The sequence below is a fragment of the Oncorhynchus kisutch genome, linkage group LG16, assembly GCF_002021735.2.
Source record: "Oncorhynchus kisutch isolate 150728-3 linkage group LG16, Okis_V2, whole genome shotgun sequence".
Lineage (NCBI taxonomy): Eukaryota > Metazoa > Chordata > Actinopteri > Salmoniformes > Salmonidae > Oncorhynchus > Oncorhynchus kisutch.
The window spans coordinates 13,580,509-13,591,648 of NC_034189.2; the positions used below are offsets into that span (position 1 = coordinate 13,580,509).

Below are 11,140 nucleotides of genomic sequence, written 5' to 3' on the forward strand. Positions count from 1 at the left end.
CAGGCTGCCCATCATTACACACACCTTTCACCATCGTTACGCGCATTAGCACTTCATGGGACTCACCTGGACTCTATTACTTTATTGATTACCCCCCCCTCATATCAGTCACTTCCTCAGTTTCTTCCCTGTGTCTGCATTAATGTTGTTATATTCCGCTGTCCAGACACTGTCCGTGTTCTGTTTCATGTCCGTTGTTTATTAAATGTTCACTCCCTGTACTTGCTTCTCGTCTCCCAGCATCAGTCCTTACAGATTGCAGACGATATTGGAAGCACCGGCAAATGTTTTTTTTGGGGGGGGGGGGGGGGGGGGGGGGTGACGTCGGGTCTCAAGGCTGAGCTGGAGGCAGCGAAAGCCGAGAGGTGGTGGCATGAGGAGGCAGCACGGCAGCGCGGCTGGAAGCCCGAGAAGCAGCCCCAAACATTTCTTGGGGGGGGGGACACGGGGAGTGTGGCGAAGTCGGGTAGGAGACCTGCGACAACTCCCTGTGCTTACCGTGGAGAGAGAAGGACCGGGCAGGCACCGTGTTATGCCTTGAGGCGCACGGTGTCCATCAGTGCGCAGGCATAGCCTGGTGCGGTACTTAGCAGCGCCTCGTATCGGCCGGGCTAGAGTGGGCATCGAGCCAGGTGCCATGAAGCCGGCTCAGCGCATCTGGTCTCCAGTGTGTCTCCTCGGGCCAGGGTACATGGCACCAGCCTTACGCATGGTGTCCCCGGTTCGCCAGCACAGCCCAGTGCAGGCTATTCCACCTTGCTGCACTGGCCTGGCTACGGGGAGCATTCAACCAGGTAAGGTTGGGCAGGCTCGGTGCTCGAGAGCTCCAGAGAGCTGCCAGAGTCTCCCGTCTGTCATGAGCTGCCAGAGTCTCCCGTCTGTCATGAGCTGCCAGAGTCTCCCGTCTGTCATGAGCTGCCAGAGTCTCCCGTCTGTCCTGAGCTGCCAGAGTCTCCCGTCTGTCCTGAGCTGCTAGAGTCTCCCGTCTGTCCTGAGCTGCCAGAGTCGCCGTCTGTCCTGAGCTGCCAGAGTCGCCCGTCTGTCCTGAGCTGCCAGAGTCGCCCGTCTGTCCTGAGCTGCCAGAGTCACCGGTCAGCTTCCGGAGCCGCCGGTCAGCCAGGAGCTGCCGGAGCCGCCTGTCATGCCGGCGCTGCCGGAGTTGCCCTTCACTCCGGAGCTGCCGGAGTCTCCCGCCTGTCCGGTGCTGCCGGAATCTCCTGTCCGTCCGGTGCTGCCGGAATCTCCCGACCATTTGGGACCCGTGGCTTGGGTCCCCAGTCCGAGGTCGGCGGCGAGGGTTGCCGCGTTAGAGGCCACGGAGGTGGGTAAAGAGGCGGAGAAGGACTATGTTCGAGTGGGGTCCACGTCCCGCACCAGAGACGCCACCGCAGACAGACACCCACCCACCCAGACCCTCCCCTATAGGTTTAGGTTTTGCGGCCGGAGTCCGCACCTTTGGGAGGGGGTACTGTCACGTTCTGACCTTAGTTCTATTATTATGTCTTTGTTTTAGTATGGTCAGGGTGTGAGTTGGGTGGGTTGTCTATGTTCCTTTTTCTATGTTTTGGGATTTCTGTGGTCTGGTATGGTTCTCAATCAGAGGCAGCTGTTTATCGTTGTCCCTGATTGAGAACCATATTTAGGTAGCCTGGTGTCACTTTTGAGTTGTGGGTGATTATTCTCCGTGTTTGTGTTTGTTACCACACGGGACCGTTTCGTTTGTTTCACTTGGTTATTTTGTATTTTTGTAGTGTTCAGTTTGTCTGATTAAATGGACACTTACCACGCTGCAAATTGGTCCGGCCTCTCTTACTCCTCATCAGAGGAAGATGACGAACGTTACACTAAGCTTTATACAACATGCTAGACCTCTAAGCTTTAAACAACATGCTAGAACTCTAAGCTTTATAGAACATGCTAGAAGTCTAAGCTTAATACAACAACATGCTAGACATTATAACTTTATATAACAACATGCTAGAACTCTAAACTTTATACAACACTGTATTTCACTGATTCTGTTCAGGGTGAAATAAGATTAGGAATGGTGATTGCCGGTGATGACGGCGTTGAGGCTGCTGTTAGCCAAGCGGTTAAGAGTGTTGGGCCGGTAACTGAAAGTTGGCTGGTTTGAAACGCCTAGCCGACCAGATTAAAAATCTGTTGGTGTCCACTTGAGCAAGGCACTTAACCTTAATTGCTACTGTAAATTGCTCGGGATAAGTGCGTCTGCTAAAATCACACAGCAGAAGATATTACCCAGATGATGAAACTTTTGTTCTAAATGACTAAAATGAACGTAGAGGAAATTCCTGAATGACTACTCTGGCTACAGTAGAGGTTTAAAGTGAGTGTTTGGTTAGAGCAGAGGTTAGCTTGATGGTCTCTGTAATGGATTAGTAAGAGACCTCCAGGGGAAAGTAAGAGAGGGTTACTGATTTGGAAAGAATTAGAAAAATGAGTCTAACTGAAACTACATAGTGGCACCAGGCATGATTTGTGGTTTATGTGTGGGGTGGGGTGGGGTCAGAGAGAGAGAGAGAGAGAGAGAGAGAGAGAGAGAGAGAGAGAGAGAGAGAGAGAGAGAGAGAGAGAGAGAGAGAGAGAGAGAGAGAGAGAGAGAGAGAGAGAGAGAGAGAGAGAGAGAGAGAGAGAGAGAGAGAGAGAGAGAGAGAGAGAGAGAGAGAGAGAGAGAGAGAGAGAGAGAGAGAGAGAGAGAGAGAGAGAGAGAGAGAGAGAGAGAGAGAGAGAGAGAGAGAGAGAGAGAGAGAGAGAGAGAGAGAGAGAGAGAGAGAGACACTCAGAGAACTTTACTTTCAGACCTCGAAGCTTTATATAACAACATGCTAGACCTCTAAGCTTTATACAACAACATGCTAGACCTCTAAGCTTTATACAACAACATGCTAGACCTCTAAGCTTTATACAACAACATGCTAGACCTCTAAGCTTTATACAACAACATGCTAGACCTCTAAGCTTTATACAACAACATGCTAGACCTCTAAGCTTTATATAACAACATGCTAGACCTCTAAGCTTTATACAACATGCTATAGACCTCTAAGCTTTATACAACATGCTATAGACCTCTAAGCTTTATATAACAACATGCTAGACCTCTAAGCTTTATACAACATGCTAGACCTCTAAGCTTTATACAACATGCTAGACCTCTAAGCTTTATACAACATGCTAGACCTCTAAGCTTTATACAACATGCTAGACCTCTAAGCTTTATACAACAACATGCTAGACCTCTAAGCTTTATACAACATGCTAGACCTCTAAGCTTTATATACATGCTAGACCTCTAAGCTTTATATAACATGCTATAGACCTCTAAGCTTTATACAACATGCTATAGACCTCTAAACTTTATATAACAACATGCTAGACCTCTAAGCTTTATACAACAACATGCTAGACCTCTAAGCTTTATACAACATGCTATACCTCTAAGCTTTATACAACATGCTATAGACCTCTAAACTTTATACAACATGCTAGACCTCTAAGCTTTATACAACATGCTAGACCTCTAAGCTTTATACAACATGCTAGACCTCTAAGCTTTATACAACATGCTAGACCTCTAAGCTTTATACAACATGCTAGACCTCTAAGCTTTATACAACAACATGCTATAGACCTCTAAACTTTATACAACATGCTAGACCTCTAAGCTTTATACAACATGCTAGACCTCTAAGCTTTATATAACAACATGCTAGACCTCTAAGCTTTATACAACAACATGCTAGACCTCTAAGCTTTATACAACATGCTAGACCTCTAAGCTTTATATAACAACATGCTAGACCTCTAAGCTTTATACAACATGCTAGACCTCTAAGCTTTATACAACATGCTAGACCTCTAAGCTTTATACAACATGCTAGACCTCTAAGCTTTATACAACATGCTAGACCTCTAAGCTTTATACAACATGCTAGACCTCTAAGCTTTATACAACATGCTAGACCTCTAAGCTTTATACAACATGCTAGACCTCTAAGCTTTATACAACAACATGCTATAGACCTCTAAACTTTATACAACATGCTAGACCTCTAAGCTTTATACAACAACATGCTAGACCTCTAAGCTTTATACAACAACATGCTAGACCTCTAAGCTTTATACAACAACATGCTAGACCTCTAAGCTTTATACAACAACATGCTAGACCTCTAAGCTTTATATAACAACATGCTAGACCTCTAAGCTTTATATAACAACATGCTAGACCTCTAAGCTTTATACAACATGCTAGACCTCTAAGCTTTATACAACAACATGCTAGACCTCTAAGCTTTATACAACATGCTAGACCTCTAAGCTTTATATACATGCTAGACCTCTAAGCTTTATATAACAACATGCTAGACCTCTAAGCTTTATATAACAACATGCTAGACCTCTAAGCTTTATACAACATGCTATAGACCTCTAAGCTTTATACAACAACATGCTATAGACCTATAAACTTTATACAACATGCTATAGACCTCTAAGCTTTATACAACATGCTATAGACCTCTAAACTTTATATAACAACATGCTAGACCTCTAAGCTTTATACAACATGCTATAGACCTCTAAGCTTTATACAACAACATGCTATAGACCTATAAACTTTATACAACATGCTATAGACCTCTAAGCTTTATACAACATGCTAGACCTCTAAGCTTTATACAACATGCTAGACCTCTAAGCTTTATACAACATGCTAGACCTCTAAGCTTTATACAACAACATGCTATAGACCTCTAAACTTTATACAACATGCTAGACCTCTAAGCTTTATACAACATGCTATAGACCTCTAAACTTTATACAACATGCTAGACCTCTAAGCTTTATACAACATGCTATAGACCTCTAAACTTTATACAACATGCTAGACCTCTAAGCTTTATACAACATGCTAGACCTCTAAGCTTTATACAACATGCTAGACCTCTAAGCTTTATACAACATGCTAGACCTCTAAGCTTTATACAACATGCTAGACCTCTAAGCTTTATACAACAACATGCTAGACCTCTAAGCTTTATACAACAACATGCTAGACCTCTAAGCTTTATACAACAACATGCTAGACCTCTAAGCTTTATACAACATGCTAGACCTCTAAGCTTTATACAACATGCTAGACCTCTAAGCTTTATACAACAACATGCTAGACCTCGAAGCTTTAAACAACATGCTAGACCTCTAAGCTTTATATAACAACATGCTAGACCTCTAAGCTTTATACAACAACATGCTAGACCTCTAAGCTTTATACAACATGCTAGACCTCTAAGCTTTAAACAACAACATGCTAGACCTCTAAGCTTTATACAACATGCTATAGACCTCTAAGCTTTATATAACAACATGCTAGACCTCTAAGCTTTATACAACATGCTAGACCTCTAAGCTTTATATAACATGCTAGACCTCTAAGCTTTATACAACATGCTATAGACCTCTAAGCTTTATACAACATGCTATAGACCTCTAAGCTTTATATAACAACATGCTAGACCTCTAAGCTTTATACAACATGCTAGACCTCTAAGCTTTATACAACATGCTAGACCTCTAAGCTTTATACAACATGCTAGACCTCTAAGCTTTATACAACATGCTAGACCTCTAAGCTTTATACAACAACATGCTAGACCTCTAAGCTTTATACAACATGCTAGACCTCTAAGCTTATATACATGCTAGACCTCTAAGCTTTATATAACATGCTATAGACCTCTAAGCTTTATACAACATGCTATAGACCTCTAAACTTTATATAACAACATGCTAGACCTCTAAGCTTTATACAACAACATGCTAGACCTCTAAGCTTTATACAACATGCTATACCTCTAAGCTTTATACAACATGCTATAGACCTCTAAACTTTATACAACATGCTAGACCTCTAAGCTTTATACAACATGCTAGACCTCTAAGCTTTATACAACATGCTAGACCTCTAAGCTTTATACAACATGCTAGACCTCTAAGCTTTATACAACATGCTAGACCTCTAAGCTTTATACAACAACATGCTATAGACCTCTAAACTTTATACAACATGCTAGACCTCTAAGCTTTATACAACATGCTAGACCTCTAAGCTTTATATAACAACATGCTAGACCTCTAAGCTTTATACAACAACATGCTAGACCTCTAAGCTTTATACAACATGCTAGACCTCTAAGCTTTATATAACAACATGCTAGACCTCTAAGCTTTATACAACATGCTAGACCTCTAAGCTTTATACAACATGCTAGACCTCTAAGCTTTATACAACATGCTAGACCTCTAAGCTTTATACAACATGCTAGACCTCTAAGCTTTATACAACATGCTAGACCTCTAAGCTTTATACAACATGCTAGACCTCTAAGCTTTATACAACATGCTAGACCTCTAAGCTTTATACAACAACATGCTATAGACCTCTAAACTTTATACAACATGCTAGACCTCTAAGCTTTATACAACAACATGCTAGACCTCTAAGCTTTATACAACAACATGCTAGACCTCTAAGCTTTATACAACAACATGCTAGACCTCTAAGCTTTATACAACAACATGCTAGACTCTAAGCTTTATATAACAACATGCTAGACCTCTAAGCTTTATATAACAACATGCTAGACCTCTAAGCTTTATACAACATGCTAGACCTCTAAGCTTTATACAACAACATGCTAGACCTCTAAGCTTTATACAACATGCTAGACCTCTAAGCTTTATATACATGCTAGACCTCTAAGCTTTATATAACAACATGCTAGACCTCTAAGCTTTATATAACAACATGCTAGACCTCTAAGCTTTATACAACATGCTATAGACCTCTAAGCTTTATACAACAACATGCTATAGACCTATAAACTTTATACAACATGCTATAGACCTCTAAGCTTTATACAACATGCTATAGACCTCTAAACTTTATATAACAACATGCTAGACCTCTAAGCTTTATACAACATGCTATAGACCTCTAAGCTTTATACAACAACATGCTATAGACCTATAAACTTTATACAACATGCTATAGACCTCTAAGCTTTATACAACATGCTAGACCATCTAAGCTTTATACAACATGCTAGACCTCTAAGCTTTATACAACATGCTAGACCTCTAAGCTTTATACAACAACATGCTATAGACCTCTAAACTTTATACAACATGCTAGACCTCTAAGCTTTATACAACATGCTATAGACCTCTAAACTTTATACAACATGCTAGACCTCTAAGCTTTATACAACATGCTATAGACCTCTAAACTTTATACAACATGCTAGACCTCTAAGCTTTATACAACATGCTAGACCTCTAAGCTTTATACAACATGCTAGACCTCTAAGCTTTATACAACATGCTAGACCTCTAAGCTTTATACAACATGCTAGACCTCTAAGCTTATACAACAACATGCTAGACCTCTAAGCTTTATACAACAACATGCTAGACCTCTAAGCTTTATACAACAACATGCTAGACCTCTAAGCTTTATACAACATGCTAGACCTCTAAGCTTTATACAACATGCTAGACCTCTAAGCTTTATACAACAACATGCTAGACCTCGAAGCTTTAAACAACATGCTAGACCTCTAAGCTTTATATAACAACATGCTAGACCTCTAAGCTTTATACAACAACATGCTAGACCTCTAAGCTTTATACAACATGCTAGACCTCTAAGCTTTAAACAACAACATGCTAGACCTCTAAGCTTTATACAACATGCTATAGACCTCTAAGCTTTATATAACAACATGCTAGACCTCTAAGCTTTATACAACATGCTAAGACCTCTAAGCTTTATACAACATGCTAGACCTCTAAGCTTTATACACATGCTAGACCTCTAAGCTTTATACAACATGCTAGACCTCTAAGCTTATACAACATGCTAGACCTCTAAGCTTTATACAACATGCTAGACCTCTAAGCTTTATATAACAACATGCTAGACCTCTAAGCTTTATACAACATGCTAGACCTCTAAGCTTTATATACATGCTAGACCTCTAAGCTTTATATAACAACATGCTAGACCTCTAAGCTTTATACAACATGCTAGACCTCTAAGCTTTATACAACATGCTATAGACCTCTAAGCTTTATATAACAACATGCTAGACCTCTAAGCTTTATACAACATGCTATAGACCTCTAAGCTTTATACAACATGCTATAGACCTCTAAGCTTTATACAACATGCTATAGACCTCTAAGCTTTATATAACAACATGCTAGACCTCTAAGCTTTATACAACATGCTATAGACCTCTAAGCTTTATACAACATGCTATAGACCTCTAAGCTTTATACAACATGCTATAGACCTCTAAGCTTTATACAACATGCTAGACCTCTAAGCTTTATACAACAACATGCTAGACCTCTAAGCTTTATATAACAACATGCTAGACCTCTAAGCTTTATACAACATGCTAGACCTCTAAGCTTTATACAACATGCTATAGACCTCTAAGCTTTATATAACAACATACTAGACCTCTAAGCTTTATACAACATGCTATAGACCTCTAAACTTTATACAATATGCTAGACCTCTAAGCTTTATACAACATGCTAGACCTCTAAGCTTTATACAACATGCTAGACCTCTAAGCTTTATACAACATGCTATAGACCTCTAAACTTTATACAACATGCTAGACCTCTAAGCTTTATACAACATGCTAGACCTCTAAGCTTTATACAACATGCTAGACCTCTAAGCTTTATATAACAACATGCTAGACCTCTAAGCTTTATACAACAACATGCTAGACCTCTAAGCTTTATACAACATGCTATAGACCTCTAAGCTTTATACAACATGCTAGACCTCTAAGCTTTATATACATGTCGCCACAAGAAAAGGGCAACCAGTGAAGATAAAACACAACACATAATTATGTTTATTTATTTTCCCATTTGCACATCGTTACAAGACTGTATACAGACATAATGTTACATTTAAAATGTCTTTATTCTTTTGGAAGTGTAATGTTTACTGCTCGTTTTTTATTTCACTTTCATTTCACTTGCTTTGGCAATGTTAAATTGAATTGAGTTGGTTTGAAAGTCTCTTTGACTACACTACCCCCGTCTGGAACAAACGTGATATTACATGACACGAGGAGATCAGTCTCACTGCTGTAATGAACCCCGTCTTTAGAAAACGTTAAGAACAAATTCTTATTTACAATGACTGCCTAACACGCCCGGATGTAATACAGTCTGGATTCGAACCAGGGGCTGCAGCGACACCTTTTTGTGCTGAAGTGAAGTGCATTAGATGGCTGCGACACTCAGGAGTCCAAATTTCAATCGAGTTTACGTTAGCTATTCACAAAAAACATTGACGACTTTGTGGAAGTGTACAATTGTAAATACATTTCGTGTTTGCGGCAACCAAATGCGCCGTGGCTAAGCGCCTGTCTAATAAACAGAAGATCATGGCTCGAATCCCAGCGGTGCCTTTTGCTTTCGGTTCACCACCTTTCTCTGACCTCGTTGCGTCGAATTCTGGATATTGATTCCAAAATGTGTTACCGTTAGTTTTTCGTACTCTACATACGGCATCAGGGTGGTGTAAAAATCCAAACAACGTAAAAATACTCACAATTCAAAAGCGCCTAGAGTTCAATCAAAGAGAAAAGCTTACCCTTTTGAAAAAAAAATCGTGGTCAGATTGCAGTATAACTGCAGTTCAACAGCAATACACTGCAGTTATCTGCAATTACTGCGTCCAAAATATCACAGCGGAGTGCTTTTACGGCAGTTTCAAAACTACAGTCTTTTTTGTACGGGTGTGCATGTTTCAAATTACTGTGGTTAAAAAATCCTGAAGGGAATAGGCAAAGCCAGTCAGTAGCCTATGTCCCAAAATCTTTTAAATATCTCAACTTTTTCTGCGGACTGCAAAACGGATGGCCCTGGACTAGTCTTTTACTTTTTAAACAATACAACTGTATGTGATTTTGTTCTCAGAATATGTTTAGCAATATCACATATAGTCTACCCAATAAGTTAATACATTCAAAGTTATATATTTATTCGGAATACAGTTTGGACGTGAGCTGTTAATCAAATGAACTAACTAACTTTCGCTTCGAGTTTTCACAACGTCCCTGTCTGAATTTTTTTGAGTGATCAATGTGAATTGACCTTGATATTCTCTCGTTGGACCGTCTTCATTGGAGTAGCTGGTGCAGGTAGCCATATAAACTGCTGTAAACAGAGGAACCCATGTATACGAACGAAGTGTAGTTACACGATGAGGCGTTCTACTTGCGCAAAATGTTAACCAACAATCGCTGCGAGCAGGGTTCGAACCTGCGCGGGAAGATCCCATTGGATTTCAAGTCCAACGCCTTAACCACTCGGCCATCGCAGCTGCTGTTGTAGTTGAGTAGGAGTTGTGTATAAAATAATGTCCTACCTGTCAGTGAACAATTTGTTACGCTGTTATTTCCAGTAACTGTTGGAATTATGTAGCTACGTGTACGTCTATCTGTTTGTACCTGTCTACTTTTACAAATTGCCATGTGGTACAGCGCGCATAAATACACACTACACTCACTGCGTGCACAGGCACAATATAGCCTACACAACGAGAATCATGCGCCATTTTGTTCGAATCTGTATTTAGGTGGCAGTAGTGAGCTATGCATAAACGTTCATTACATTAGATAGTGTTCTGGCCTGTGCATGAACCATTGACATAGATAAACTATCTCTGGTTTAACCTAACCCCGTTACACAATGTATATGCAAAGTCAGTCTCTCTCTCTCTCTCTCTCTCTCTCTCTCTCTCTCTCTCTCTCTCTCTCTCTCTCTCTCTCTCTCTCTCTACAACCCACACAAGCATCTTGGGACTCATCTCATGTTGGTACAGCCAATCTGCCAATTTTTATTTCCAGGTGATGCTGGTTGCCAAGAGTGTGCAAAACTGTCATCAAGGCAAAGGGTGGCAACTTTGAAGAATCTGAATTGTTGGTTACTACATGATTCAATATGTGTTATTTCAGTGTTGATGTCTTCACTATTATTCTACATACTACATTCTACATTATGAAGAAAATAGTATTGAAAT

General features: G+C 40.5%; 1 non-coding gene across 1 annotated transcript; it reads right to left on the reverse strand.

Annotated features, from left to right (window-relative positions):
* Positions 1-10,359: 10,359 nt before the first annotated feature.
* trnas-uga (transfer RNA serine (anticodon UGA)) lies at positions 10,360-10,441 on the reverse strand. Its single transcript has one exon. It is a non-coding gene; the product is annotated as a tRNA-Ser (tRNA).
* Positions 10,442-11,140: the final 699 nt, after the last annotated feature.